General features: G+C 43.8%; 1 protein-coding gene across 1 annotated transcript in view; it reads right to left on the bottom strand.

Moving 5' to 3' along the window:
* The window catches only part of naalad2 (N-acetylated alpha-linked acidic dipeptidase 2), a 316092-nt gene that overhangs the window by 206710 nt on the left and 93395 nt on the right, over positions 1 to 15987 (bottom strand). The window lies entirely within an intron of this gene.

Consider the following 15987-nt stretch of genomic DNA (forward strand, 5'->3'; position numbering starts at 1 on the left):
ATGGAGTCATTCACTGGAAACACTTGGACCAAATCAAACTCAGATTCACGGACTACCCTGAGCAACCCACCTTGGACCCTACCTTTTTGATCCCCCAACACACACACCAGTGGCAACCGACACCACAGTTGACCACGAAGCAGAACCCATCATCCACAGCAGCCCTGCAGGGCATAACACACCAGGCAGCCCAGCAAGGCCAGCTGCACAGCAGCCCAGCAAGGCCCCAACAAATGATTCAACAACACCAGCTTTCGCACTGAGATGATCAACCAGAGCAAGAAGGGCCCCAGATCGACTCACATTGTAAATAGTTACACTATTGACTTTGGGGGGTGGAATGTTGTTCTATATGTGGACTTGTATTTACACCAGAGGGCTCATTCCCCGGAGTCCCAAGAGATCCCATAATCCCTTGGGAGCACAGGTATTTCAGAAGGCTTCACAGGTTGGAGAGGCACTCTGGAGTCCTGCAATAAAAGACTAAAGTCACACGTTACTTTGAGCTCACAGTATTCAGTCTGACTCTTTCTTCATACACATCTTTATTTCAGACTCTAGAGTGAGGAAGTTGCACCTTTTATACCTGCTTGCCCCAGGGTGCACAGGTGACCCTTAGGTCTCCCACAAGTGTGCCCCCTGGTGGCAAGTCTTACATTTGGGTAAAGTCTATATATATACATAACATCACTCCCCCCAAAGTCTTATTGTGCAAGTTACTTGCAAGTTGAGGTGCCCCGTGCCCCCGGGTCGATCGCCTGGGTTGAAGTCTTGACATGGTGGGTTCGTCCTTGTGGTTGACGGCGAAGTTGATCGTGTTGGTGGGTCGCTGGGGGCCAGGTCCTTACAGTGTGGTTCCTGGTTATCTGTCATTCGCAGTTTGGTCTCGTCGCACTGCTTTACTCGTTAGTCCGGTACATGGTTTCACAATCAAACTCTCTGTTTTTATCACATACACTCCATTCCCCCCCTTAGCTAATGCAGTGCTAGTGGCCCGACTGGGGCCCTGAACATGGTCGACATCACTTATTCTGATGTCGCGTAGGCGGGCGTGCGATCATGGTGCATTATCTGCTGATGGCATGCGGAAGGCTGGGTTCTGAGTGATTCAGTCTGGTGATTGCATAACACCCAGGATAGCCAGGTCTGTAGGGAGTCTACCATGGCATGTGTGGTGCTAGGGTTAGTGATTTGGGCGCTGACCCCGAGGTCTGGCAAGCCCAGGATGGCCGCAATGGTCTTGAGACTTTCAGTAGTGGCGGGAGGCCTAGTGGTCCTCGTGGACATTGGGCTGTAGTATGGGGGCCCCGTACCACCGACTGCGCGTAGCCACCCTGCCTTGCTTTGCAAAGTTGGGCTAGGTCTATCGTCTTTTTGGCAGATAGGTTGCCACATCCTGTCTAGCCGCTCATCTTTGGCAGGCGGTAAAATGGGATCCTGACTGGTCCAGGTCCTAAGCTGGGGGGCCGTTACAGTTGACCCCTCACTTTCTAGCACTTTCACGACCGCGAGTGGGTCTGCAGGCTGCGCCGTTTCCACCTCGGGGGTGGGCAACGGTGGTCAACTGAGAGCATGGGTGCCGCTCTCTGTGCCTGGCCTGTGGCGGATCATGTTACAGTGCACAGACAGTGTTGGAGATTCTCGTTGCCTCTGCTCTCCCAAGCTTGTGGGATGAGCAGCTTGTCTGACTCGAGCACATATTGGGACACTCTTTGGTACGTCTCTTTAGTCCCGTGAACACAGGCTGCTGCTTTGTTTAACTTATTTGATAAGTGTTTAATCATTTGGGGCTCGCCGGCTACTTTTGTTTGCTGCATAACCTTCCCGACCCCGTGCGGTAACATCGCACTTGCTACGAATTCTTTGTTAGATACATATACAACTGGTTGGGGTTCGCCCGCTTCTTTGGCTTGCTGTATAACACTCCCGACTCCCGTGCAGTAACATTTCACTTGTTACAAGTACTTTGTCAGATACATATACGACCGGTTGGTGTTCGCCCGCTACTTTGGCTTGTTGTAAGGTACCCCCAACCCCATACAATGGTACATCATTGGCCACGAAAGACCGCTCGCACGGGTTACATGGTGCACACAATTTATTTGAGCATGGTGGGTTCCTGGCCTTCACCGTGGCCGCCCCTTTACCTTTGCCCCGAACCCTGTCATCTTCCTTGCTGGGCGACACATTCCTCCGTTACGCTATGGCAACCTTCCATGGTCTGGATGCTCTCTCGTCCTGTGGCCTGGACATACCTTCGTCCCATGGCCTGGACACACCTTCGTCCCATGGTCTGGTTCCTTGGTGTAGGTGCGCAGCTTTGCCTGAATCGGGATCAGCTTGGGTCAATTGGCTTCGTCGCTCCACAGCCTCTTGAAAGTCTTCTGTCTTATGACTGATTGACTCGCCCCCATGTCTAGTCCTATGGAGACTGGAGTGCCGTTAAGTTCAACTTATAACATTATCGGAGGACTTTTGATGGTGAAGGTGTGTATCCCATATACTTCCTCTTCATCCTCAGGTTCAATTGCCTCTTCTGCTCGTTCATCGTGATCCTCGCTGGATCGGTCATCCTCTCCTGACTCTGCCATGTGGTGAGTCAGGGATCGTTTGCACATTTGCTGGAGGTGCCCCATTGTTCCAAAGCCCTTGCACACATAGGGCTTGAATCGACATTGATGATCTCGATGGCTGTTCCCGCAGCGCCACATGGTGCTAATGGATACGCATTCACACCCCACGGCGGACTCTGAGTCACTCTAAGCCTAGGTCTGACCTCTGCAACTGTGTGGGCCCAGCCCTGTGCCATTCTGCCTGCTGCAAACATTATTTTGTGCATGGTGCTCGCCGGGGAGCTTCGATTCTGTGAAGATATCTGTTTCGTGTTATCGCTCATGGATATGAAGGCTTGGACTATCGTGATGGCCTTGCTCAGATCCAGGGATTCGGCAGACAGCAGTTTGCGAAGGATGACCTCGTGGCCAATTCCAAGTACGAAAAAGTCCTGCAACATTTCGCCCAAGGATCCTGCAAAGTCGCACTGCCCTGCAAGGCGTCTTAGGTCAGCGACAAAACTCACCACGTTCTGGCCCTCGGAGCGACTGTGCGTGTAAAAGCGGTACCTGGCCATCAGGATGCTCTCCTTTGGCTTGAGATTTTCCTTAGCCAGTGTACACAGTTCGGCGTAAGATTTGTCCATTATTTTGACCGGTGCCAGAAAGTTTTTTAGGAGGCCATATACCGATGACCCACATAAAGTGAGGAGAATCGACTGCGCTTGGCCTCCGTCTCAGCCTTGTCCAATTCGATGGCCACAAAGTACTGGTCAAGGCACTCAACGAAGGCTTCCCAATCATCGCCCTCAACAAATCTCTCAAGAATAGCAACTGCAGCCATTACCGCCTGAAAGTTCGTGATCCGTTACTCATCACCAATTTGTTATGTTCAGAATAAATCCACAGGACTGTATCGCAAGCTCAAACTGTTGTGACCTTGGTCTCTTTACTCAGACTCCAGAGTGAGGAAGCAGCATGGGGAGTCACCTTTTATACCTGCTTTCCCAGGGTGCACAGGTGACCCTTAGGTCTCCCACAGGTGTGCCCCCTGCTGGCAAGTCTTACATTTGGGTAAGGTCTACATACATACATAACAGTGATAATGACCAGATAATCTGTTTTTGTTATGTTGATTGAGGGATAATATTGGTCAGGATACCGGGGATAACTCCCCTGCTCTTCTTCGAAATAGTGCCATGTGATCTTTTACGTCCACTTGAGAGAGCAGACGGGACCTCGGTTTAACGTCTCATCCAAAAGACGGCACCTCCGACAGTGCAGTGCTCCTGCAGTACTGCATTGGAGTGTCAGCCTAGATTTTTCGTGCTCAAGTATGATGAAGGCCAGGGTAATAGATTGGAAAAAAGCTGATTTTGAGAGGCTGAAAATAGAACTTGTGAAAATAAAATGGGCAACAATATTGGCAAACAATGACATAGAACAGCAATAGGAAACATGTAAAATGGTGTTCAATAAAGACCAGCAAAATATATTATGCTAAAAAAAAACTAAATAAGCACTAATAGGACACCATGGATGAATAAAGCCATAAGGGAAAAATTGAGGATAGGAAACAGGCATATATTATGTACATGGACAGCAAGGGATAACATAATAAGGGAGAATATGAAGAGATTCGGAGAGAAATAAAAAAAACAAATAGGAAGGCAAAGAGGAAGTTTGAAGTTAAATTATCAAGCAACATAAAACCAAACAGTAAAATATTTTATAGGCACATAAATAAAAAAAAGGTTGGGATGGGAATAGGGCCACTAAAGGATGGATAGGATAATAACATAAGAATTGATAGAGAGATGGCAGAAATATTAATTAATTATTTCAGTATTTACCAGGGAGATAGAACAGGTGGAGATGACATTGGATCATGAGAAATAAACGCATTTAAAACAAAAAAAGGGGAGATATATTAAATAAACTATTCAAACTCAGCGGTAAAAAACCCTGGTCCGGATGCATTACATACGCTCATTCTAAAAGAATCTCAGAAAGAGATAGCTGAGCCATTGCTACACATATTTAATAATTTGTTAAAAAAGGTGTAGTGCCAGAGGATTGGCAGATAGCACTCTCGCTGTAGTCGCAGACTAGCTGTAGAATGTAATACCTATATTTAAGAAGGGAGATAGAACATGTCCAGGGAACTATAGACCAGTCAGCTTAACATCAGTGGTAGGAAAAATAATGGCATCCCTACTAAAGGAGAAAATAGAACATCTAGAAACCAAAAATATAATAATGAATAGTCAGCATGGATTTCAAAGGGAAGGTCTTGCTTAACCAACCTCACTGAATTTTTTAAAGAGGTAACAGAGAGAGTAGAAAAGGGTAATATAGTAGCTGTAATTTATCCAGATTTCAAAAGGCTTTCAATAAGGTACGATTTAATAAACTAATGAATAAGGTCAGAGAATGCGGAGGCAGGGGACAAGTAGCATAATTGGATAACTAGCTGGCTTCAAGACAGAAAGCAGAGAGTAAGGGTAAAGGGTAGCTATTCACAGCAGCAGAAGGTGGGTAGTGGTGTTCCACAAGGATCAGTGCTGGGAACTCTGTTGTTCACAATTTATATTAATGATTTAGACTTTAGAATCAAAAACACAATTTCTAAATTTGCAGATGACACAAAATTGGAGGGATAGTCAATACTGAGGAGGACTGCAACAATTAACAGGAGGACATTAATAAACTTGCAGAATGGGCATATAATTGGCAAATGAATTTCAACACAGATAAATGTGAGGTATTACATTTTGGTAGGAAGAATAGGGAGATCACATATTACTTGGATGGTGTGAGTCTGGTTAGGGTAGAGGAGCAAAGGGATCTCAGAGTACAAACACACAAATTGCTAAAAGTAGTGACATGGGTTAACAAGGCCATAAAAAAATCAAACCAAGCACTAGGGTTTATTTCTAGAAAGAGGGAATTGAAAACTAGGGAAGTTATGCTAAACTTATATTGAACCTTGGTTAGATCACTCTTGGAGTACTGCGTACAATACTGGTTGATATTTTAGAAAGAATAGAGAGGCACTGGAGAGGGCGCAGGAGATTTACAAGGATGATACCAGAAATGCAAGGATATACCTATCAGGAAAGGATGAACAGACGAGATCTCTCTTTTCGCTTGACAAATGAAGGCTGAGGGGTAACCTAATAGAGGTCTTTAAAATTAGGAAAGGTTTTGATAGAGCAGATAAAGATTGTGTGTTTCCACTTGTGGGGTAGAGCATAACTAGAGGCCATCAATACAAGATACTCACCAACAAATCAAATAGGGAATTCAGAAGAAACTTCTTTACCCAGAGGGTGGAGAGGATGTGGAACTCGCTACCACATGGAGTAGTTGAGACAAGTAGTATAGATGCATTTAAGGGGAGGCTAGATAAGCACATGAGGGAGAAGAGAATAGAGGGTTATGCTGATAAGAGTTAGATGAGGAAAGACAGGAGGAGGCTCGGGTTGGGCATAAACGCTGGCATAGACTGGTTGGGCTGAATAGCCTGTTTCTGTGCCGTATATACTATGTAATCCTATGTAATGCCCTGCCTTAATCCTCGCCTCCTTTCCTGGATTCGCAGCACATCTCATTACAATCCGTGTGCCCCTTTAAGCAATTGCTATTGCTTCTTTGATTATGTATTTGGTTCTGCTATTTTTTTCACTCCTTATAGCAGTTTTGTAGATGCTGACAGCTCTTTGGTGTCTCACCTAGTGGCTATTTGTGTGTCAGCTTACACAGAATACTGAAACATGGTAGCATCAGTCAAATCTGATAATGTCTTAATCCATGATGCACACGAGTTTTTATTTTTCCAGATGTTGCCCCTGGAAGCAATCTGAAACAGGAACCCTGGCTGATTTAAAAGGAAGCGGTCTGATTACATCATTTGATGACGCGTCATCAGCGGGTTCCCTTAAAGGGACCGTGCCCACATTCTTTTTGACAGTTGTGCTGCAGCATTGAGGTGCTGCAAACAATGACAAGCACTGCACAATGGTGCATGACTGCACCCAGGCTCTATATGCTTATCAAGGGAGTCAGAGCACACAAGAAAGTTATTTTCCCTTCCCAGGAGTGTAAGAGCCCCCCAGGACACCAAGTAGCCTGGTTGCACATTGTACAGGAGGGCACAAGCAGGGATGTCGTCAGGAGGAGCTGGCTGTAGTGGCGCAAACCTTTCAATGATCTCAGTTGATCATGAAACGTTGTTGCAAAGCCACATCCTGCTGAGACACTCATCATATCCCCATTATTCTGCCTTCCCTACCCGACTACTGCATATCCTTACTCACACCAACTTACCTTGCACCTCCACCCATCCCTCTCTGATCTACATTATCACAATACCCATCTCACTAGCCACCCCTCACACTCCCCCTCATCCTTGTCCGTTCATACCAATTAACAACACACAAGGGTAGGCACCATAGGTCTTTTATCCAATGTTCATGTAGAGTTTCTGCTAATGTGTTGTCAAACATTGAAATCTTTATTTTGAACACTTTGCCTTCTTGGACAGATTAGAATGCACCTTTGAAAGTGGCTTAGTGAGTTGTAATGAATGTTGAGACATAAGCGCATCCTTATGTGCCCTTATGTGATATAAGCACAATGGTGAAGAGTACGAAAGGAATGGCTTGGGCATTGCAGAGATGCTTTATGGTGCTGGTGTGGGGTGGTGCCAATCTGGCGTATCATGTGACAGCCAGGGTGTACAGCATCGAGTGAAGTAAATCTGGCCATGGCGAGGCCATCCCTTGCTTCCCGGGCAGCAATGTGGTCAGGTGCTGATGGCCTGTGCAGCATCAGGTGATTGCAGAGAAGATGGTGTTGTTGGTGCTGCTGGTGATGTTCGTGTTGTGCTGATTGTGGCTGATTCTGAAGACTAAGGTGAGTTTTTCAAGGGCACCGATGCTGCTGGAATAGGTTTTGCATAAAATTCAAATTACACCAGGAAACAATTAAAGAAAAGTATATGGATGAATAGAAAAGTTTTAAAAGGATTTTTTGTTAAGCAACAGCAATTTATTGTAAAAATAAGTAGAGGATAAAATTAAAGATTAAGACCAGCACAGATAAAAAAAAGTTATGGAGACATTAAGAAGGAGGAAAATACATATAATGCTTTAAAATCTAAAGGAAAGGAGAAAGATTGGGAGATCTATAAAGGCAGGCTGAGAAATGTGAAGAAACTGATGAGATGCTGAAAGAATAAAAATGAGTGAAATACAGCTGCCAGCATTCAGGAGAACAGCAAATTCTCTTCTTCAAAAACAAGCAAAAGCAATAAAGAGGCACTGTGCCACTTGGAAATGATAATAGAAACAGAGAAAATAGGTGCAGGAGTAGGATATTCGGCGCGTCGAGCCTGCGCCACCATTCAATAAGATCATGGCTGACCATTCACCTCAGTACCCCTTTGCTGCTTTCTCTCCATACCCCTTTATCCCTTTAGCCATAAGGGCTGTATCTAACTCCCTCTTGAATATATCCAATGAACTGGCATCAACAACTCTCTGCGATAGAGAATTCCACAGGTTAACAACTCTCTGAGTGAAGAAGTTTCTCCTCATCTCGGTCCTAAATGGCTTACCCCTTATCCTTAGACTGTGTCCCCTGGTTCGGACTTCCCCAACATCGGGAACATTCTTCCTGCATCTAACCTGTTCAGTCCCGTCAGAATTTTATATGTTTCTATGAGATCACCTCTCATCCTTCTAAACTCCAGTGAATAGAGGCCCAGTCGACCCAGTCTCTCCTCAAATGTCAGTCCTGCCATCCCAGGAATCAGTCTGGTGAACCTTCGCTGCATTCCCTCAATAGCAAGAATGCCCTTCCTCAGATTAGGAGACCAAAACTGAACACAATATTCCAGGTGAGGCCTCACCAAGGCCCTGTACAACTGCAGTAAGACCTCCCTGCTCCTGTACTCAAATCCCCTAGCTATGAAGCCTTCTTCACCGCCTGCTGCACCTGCATGCCAACTTTCAATGACTGATGTACCATGACACCCAGGTCTCGTTGCATCTCCCCTTTTCCTAATCTGCCGCCATTCAGATAATATTCTGCCTTTGTGTTTTTGCCACCAAAGTGGATAACCTCATATTTATCCATATTATACTGCATCTGCCATGTATTTGCCCACTCACCTAAGCTATCCAAGTCACCCTGTAGCCTCTTATCATCCTCCTCATAGCTCACACCGCCACCCAGCATAGTGTCATCTGCAAATTTGGAGATATTACACTCAATTCCTTCATCTAAATCATTAATGTATATTGTAAATAGCTGGGGTCCCAGCACTGAGCACTGCGGCACCCCACTAGTCACTGCCTGCCAATCTGAAAAGGATCTGTTTATCCCGACTCTCTGCTTCCTGTCTGCCAACCAGTTCTCTATCCACGTCAGTACATTACCCCCAATACCATGTGCTTTAATTTTGCACAACAATCTCTTGTGTGGGACATTGTCAAAAGCCTTTTGAAAGTCCAAATACACCGCATCCATTGGTTCTCCCTTGTCCACTCTACTAGTTACATCCTCAAAAAATTCTAGAAGATTTGTCAAGCATGATTTCCCTTTCATAAATCCATGCACACCGATCCTATCACTGCTTTCCAAATGCACTGCTATTTCATCTTTAATAATTGATTCCAACATTTTCCCCACAACTGATATCAGGCTACAATTACTCGTTTTCTCTCTCCCTCATTTTTTAAAAAGTGGTGTTATGTTGGCTACCCTCCAGTCCATAGGAACTGATCCAGAGTCGATAGACTGTTGGAAAATGATAATCAATACATCCACTGTTTCTAGGGCCACTTCCTTAAATACTCTGGAATGCAGACTATCAGGCCCCGGCGGTTTATTGGCCTTCAATCCCATTAATTTCCCTAAAACAATTTCCCGCCTAATAATGATTTCCTTCAGTTCCTCCTTCTCACTAGACCCTCGGTCCCCTAGTATTTCTGGAAGGTTATTTGTGTCTTCCTTCGTGAAGACAGAACCAAAGTATTTGTTCAATTGATCTGCCATTTCTTTGTTCCCCATTATAAATTCACCTGAATCTGACTTCAAGGGACCTACGTTTGTTTTCACTAATGTTTTTCTCTTCACATATCTATAGAAGCTTTTGCAGTCAGTTTTTATGTTCCCAGCAAGCTTCCTCTCATACTCTATTTTCCCCTCCTAATTAAACCCTTTGTCCTCTGCTGAATTCTAAATTTCTCCCAGTCCTCAGGTTTGCTGCTTTATCCTGCCAATTTATATGCCTCTGCCTTGGATTTAACACTATCCTTAATTTCCCTTGTTAGCCACGGTTGAGCCACCTTCCCAATTCTATTTTTCCTTCAGACAGGGATGTACAATTGTTGAAGTTCAAGCCATGTGAACTTTAAATGTTTGCCATTCCCTATCCACCGTTAATCCTTTAAGTACCATTTGCCAGTCTATTCTAGTCAATTCACGTCTCATACCATCGAAGTTACCTTTCCTTAATTTCAGGACCCTAGTCTCTGAATTAACTGTGTCACTCTCCATCTTAATAAAGAATTCTACCATATTATGGTCACTCTTCCCCAAGGGGCCTCGCACAAGAAGATTGCTAATTAGTCCTTTCTCATCACACATCACCCAGTCTAGGATGGCCAGCCCTCTAATTGGTTCCTCGACATATTGGTCTGGAAAACCATCCCTAATACACTCCAGGAAATCCTCCTCCACGGTATTGCTACCAGTTTGGTTAGCCCAACATATATGTAGATTAAAGTCGCCCATGACAACTGCTGTACCTTTATTGCATGCATCCCTAATTTCTTGTTTGATGCTGTCCCCAACCTCACTACTGCTGTTTGGTGGTCTGTACACAACTCCCACGAGCGTTTTCTGCCCTTTGGTATTCCGCAGCTTTACCCATACAGATTCCACATCATCCAAGCTAATGTCCTTCCTTACTATTGCGTTAATTTCCTCTTTAACCAGCAACGCTACCCCACCTCCTTTTCCTTTCTGTCTATCCTTCCTAAATGTTGAATACCCCTGGATGTTGAGTTCCCAGCCTTGGTCATCCTGGAGCCATGTCTCGGTGATGCCAATTTTATCATATTCGTTAATTGCTGCCTGTGCAGTTAATTCGTCCACCTTATTACTAATACTCCTCGCATTGAGACAAAGAGCCTTCAGGCTTGTCTTTTTAACATACTTTGCCCCTTTAGAATTTTGCTGTAATGTGGCCCTTTTTGATTTTTGCCTTCGGTTTCTCTGCCCTTCACTTTTACTTTTCTTCTTTCTATCTAATGGGGAGGTAGTGTCCCAGGACCTGAAATAACAAAGCACCATTTTGCAACAGTGTTCACAATGAAACAAGCAGAGAAATGGTAAAAAGTGAAGATGCATTTCAACAGTGAGTGTAAACTACCAACATGTAGAAACATAAAATTATAGAAAATAGGTGCAGGTGTAGGCCATTCACCGAGCCTGCACCACCATTCAATATGATCATGGCTGATCATGCAACTTCAGTACCCTATTCCTGCTTTCACTCTATACCCCTTGATCCCTTTAGCCGTAACATCTAACTCCCTTTTGAATATATCTAATGAACTGGCCTCAACAACTTTCTGTGGTAGAAAATTCCACAGGTTCACAATTCTCTGAGTGAAGAAGTTTCTCCTCATCTCGGTCCTAAATGGCTTACCCCTTATTCTTAGACTGTGACCCCTGGTTCTGGACGTCCCCAGCATCAGGATCATTCTTCCTGCATCTAACCTGTCCAATCCTGTCAGAATTTTATATGTTTCTATGAGAGCCCCTCTCATTCTTCTAATTCCAGTGAATATAAGCCTAGTCGATCTAGTCTTTCTTCATATGTCAGTTCTGCCATCCCAGGAATCAGTCTGGTGAACCTTCGCTGCACTCCCTCAATAGCAAGAATGTCCTTCCTCAGATTAGGAGACCAGAACTGTACACAATATTCAAGGTGTGGCCTCACAAAGGCCCTGTACAACTGCAGTAAGACCTCCCTGCACCTATACTCAAATCCTCTCGCTGTGAAGGCCAACGTGCTATTTGCCTTCTTCACCGCCTGCTGTACCTACATGCCAACTTTCAATGACTGATGTACCATGACACCCAGGTCTCGTTGTACCTCCCCTTTTCCTAATCTGTCATCATTCAGATAATATTCTGCCTTTCTGTTTTTGCCACCAAAGTGGATAACCTCACATTTATCTACATTATACTGCATCTGCCATGCATTTGCCCACTCACCTAACCTGTCCAAGTCACCCTGCAACCTCTTCGCATCCACCTCACAGCTTACACTGCCACCCAGCTTAGTGTCACCTGCAAACTTGGAGTTATTACATTCACTTCCTTCATCTAAATCACTGATGTATATTGTAAATAGCTGGGGTCCCAGCACTGAACATTGCGGCACCCCACTAGTCACTAACTGTCATTCTGAAAAGGACCCATTTATTCCTACTCTTTGCTTCGTGTCTGCCAAACAGTTCTCTATCCACGTCAATACATTACCCCCAATACCATGTGCTTTAATTTTGCACACTAATCTCTTGTGTGGGACCTTGTCAAAAGCCTTTTGAAAGTCCAAATACACCACATCCATTGGTTCTCCCTTGTCCACTTTACTAGTTACATCCTCAAACAATTCTCGAAGATTTGTCAAGCATGATTTCCCTTTCATAAATCCATGCTGACTTGGAACGATCCTGTCACTGCTTTCCAAATGCGCTGCTATTTCATCTTTAATAATTGATTCCAACATTTTCCCTACTACCGATGTCAGGCTAACCGGTCTCTCATTACCCGTTTTCTCTCTCCCTCCTTTTTTTAAAAAATGGGGTTACATTAGCTACCCTCCAATCCATACGAACTGATCCAGAGTCTATAGAATGTTGGAAAGTGACTACAAATGCATCTACTATTTCTAGGGCCACTTCCTTAAGTACTGTGGGATGCAGACTATCAGGCCTTGGGGATTTATCGGCCTTTAATGCCATCAATTTCCCTCACACAATTTTCTGATTAATAAGGATTTCCTTCAGTTCCTCCTTCTCGCTAGACCTTCGGTCCCCTAGTATTTCCATAAGGTTATTTCCGGAAGGTTCTTCCTTAGTGAAGACAGAACCAAAGTATTTGTTCAATTGGTCTGCCATTTCTTTGTTCCCCATTATAAATTCACCTGATTCTGACTGCAAGATACCTACATTTGTCTTCACTAATCTTTTTCTCTTCACATATCTATAGAAGCTTTTGCAGGTACAGCAAGGTGATCAGGAAGGCCAATGGCATCTTGGCCTTTATTGTAAAGAGGATGGAGTATAAAAGCAGGGCAGCCTTGCTACAGCTGTACAAGATCTTGGTGAGGCCACACCTGGAATACTGTATGAAGTTTTGGTTTCAATATTTATGAAAGGATATACTTGCTTTGGAGGCAGTTCAGAGAAGGTTCACTCGGTTGATTCCGGGGATGAGGGGGTTGACTTAAGTGGAAAGGTTGAGTAGGTTGGGCCTCTACTCATTGCAATTCAGAAGAATGAGAGGTAATCTTGTTGAAACGTATAAGATTATGAGGGGGCTTGACAAAATGGATGCAGAGAGGATGTTTCCACTCATGGGGGAGACTAGAACTAGAGGGCATGATCTTAGAATAAGGGGCCGCCCATTTAAAACAGAGATGAGAAATTTCTTCTCTCAGAGGGTTGTAAATCTGTGGAATTCACTGCCTCAGAGAGCTGTGGAAGCTGGGACATTGAATAAATGTAAGACAGAAATAGACAGTTTCTTAAACGATAAGAGGATAAGGGGTTATGGGGAGCAGGCAGGGACGTGGAGTTGAGTCCGTGATCAGATCAGCCATGATCTTATTGAATGGCGGAGCAGGCTCGAGGGGCCGTATGGCCTACTCCTGTTCCTATTTCTTATGTTCTTATGTTCTTCTGTAAATCCTCAGTGCATTAAAAACCTCTTTAGCAAATCTATCTGCAGAAATATTTCAAAATGTAATTACATACTAAATTAAGATAATTAGGGCACTAAAGGAAACATTTAGAGCATTAAACATCCCACTCTGACATGGTGCAGCCTCATGCACCATCAAAACCCCATACCGCCTCGCCCTACCCCCCAATTCACCCCCACTTAGTCATGTAATAGTCTGGGAGAGGCAAGGAGATGGAGCAAAAAGATCTGTAGTCAATTTAATGGGAAAAATTGTGGGAAATTTCTTGCTGACCTTTCAAGGCAGTCAAGCAAGCTCCAGGAGACTGCAACAATCCGAGTCTCCCTATTTCCAGCCAGCTGCAACCTACTTTTTGTAACCTGAAGCTTCTCACTCAGCAACTTGTCCAGCTCCCGTTTGAAAGACTGTCGGGAATCACATTCACCACATGCTTCAGTAAATGTGTTCCAGAAGACAATGAACCTCTGTGGAAAGAAATGCTTCCTGATAGCTAACCATATTCTTTGTTTGCATATTTAATACTCATCTCTGCACATTTCAAAAACTTAAATCAACTTGACGAAATATATTTCCTTCATGATTTTAAAAGCCACAATTATATCCGCTCTATACCTGCATTCCTTGCATGAAAAAACCCTAACTCCTGGAGCCTATCCTGATAATAAAGAGGCCAAATAGTACGTGCCATTTTGATTGCCTCCTTCATACATTTTCCAGAACCTTGTAATTTCCCGGCACGTGGGGTCCAAAACTGGGAAAATACTCCAAGTATGGCTGTAACGCCCATTTAGTATTCTTAATTTTATATTGTACTGTCCTAGTAATACAACATAAATCCATATTTGCTTTCCCAATCACCATATCACACTGTTTGGCGATGATCAGTGATTTATCCACTATCACCACTCCCCATCCCCGGGTCCTCTCCTGTTCTGCAACCTTTAGTGGATGCCAATGCATCATATGCCTGTCTGGAGCTTCCTAGACCAAAATACATAGCACTGCATTTATGCACATTGAAGGAAATCTGCCATACGGGCCCATTGCGCTATACTGGGGTGTCAGCTTCACTCAGTGGTAGCACTCTCAATTCTGAGTCAGAGATTGTGAGCAATCTCTGTAGGACATAATCTAGGCTGACACCTGTGTGTGCTGAAGGTGTGCTGCATTGCTGATAGTGCTGACTTTCAGATGAGACTTCAAATTGATTTCTGTTCAGATTGACGTAAAAGATCACATCGTGCTATTCAACGAAGAACAGAAGTTCTCCTGGTGTTCTGGCCAATGTTTATCACGCAATCATCATCAAAACAGATTAACTGGCCATTTATCTTACTGCTGTTTGTGAGGCCTTGCTATGTGTAGGTTGGCATCCCTGTGTGCCTGAATAGCACGTCAAAAGTAATTCATAGGCTATTAAGTGCTTTGTGATGTTCTGAGAATGTAAATGTCATTATATAAATACAAGTTATTTGTTTTTTCTTAATACATCTGCTTGCACATTTTTGTTAACAGCAAATTTATTAATGGTGCCATTAATGTCCTCATCAAAATCAGTTGTGAAATGGTGGATGTGAATGGCTCCAATACAGATTCCTGCAGGACTGTATCCTAGTCTCAGACAAATGTATTTCAGATTCACTTCAGAATTAAATATTTGGTTACGTGCTTTAAGCAATTCTAGAAAAATACTGGCCTAGAAATCCCGGTCGAGGTCTTCTGCGGGCAAAGAACTGAAAGAGGGAAAAAAAATGCGCACTTACCGATTCCTGCTGCGTCCACTTGAGATCCCAGTCCTGAGGCCTTCATTCCCTGCGTGTCGTAGCACGGGCACGGCGGGACACCTGTAAGCTGGAGCTGGAGTCACATGGCTCGGGGCAGCCAATTAAGGTACAGTATTTTCTCATTCATATTAATGGGAACTCCGTAAGTTGGAGTTCCCATTATTATGATTGAGAAACAGCCTCCAAACACCAAAACACTAATAAAAAATTGAAAATATACACTACATATTTAAGATTAATTTAAATTAAAGTTATTAATGTCTTATAAAAAAAAATATTTATCTGATTTTTTAAAAAGTTTTTAAAATTATGGTTTTAAATAAACTTACCATAGTGGGCAGGGTTTTTAGCAATAAAATGTGTTTGTTAAATTTTATTTTGTTATGTTTTTGTTTGTTTTAAAACTCTTACACCTGTAAAAGTAGGCTATGCACCTGCTTTTATCAGGCGCAAGAGTTTTCAGGACATCCGCTGGGCAAGCTCCAGCTTGACCGATCAGAAAAGCCGGTTTTCAGCGCATGTGCATTTTCCGATGCCTTCCTGGGTCCGCAGAAACTTCGTACGGGCTGGGAGGCCGTGATTTCTGCCCCACTAAGTTCTTTAAAAAAAAAAGTCATTCCTCATTGCTATGTGTTTTTTTTGT

Source organism: Pristiophorus japonicus, chromosome 10 (genome assembly GCF_044704955.1).
Source record: "Pristiophorus japonicus isolate sPriJap1 chromosome 10, sPriJap1.hap1, whole genome shotgun sequence".
In the NCBI taxonomy this organism is placed as follows: domain Eukaryota; kingdom Metazoa; phylum Chordata; class Chondrichthyes; family Pristiophoridae; genus Pristiophorus; species Pristiophorus japonicus.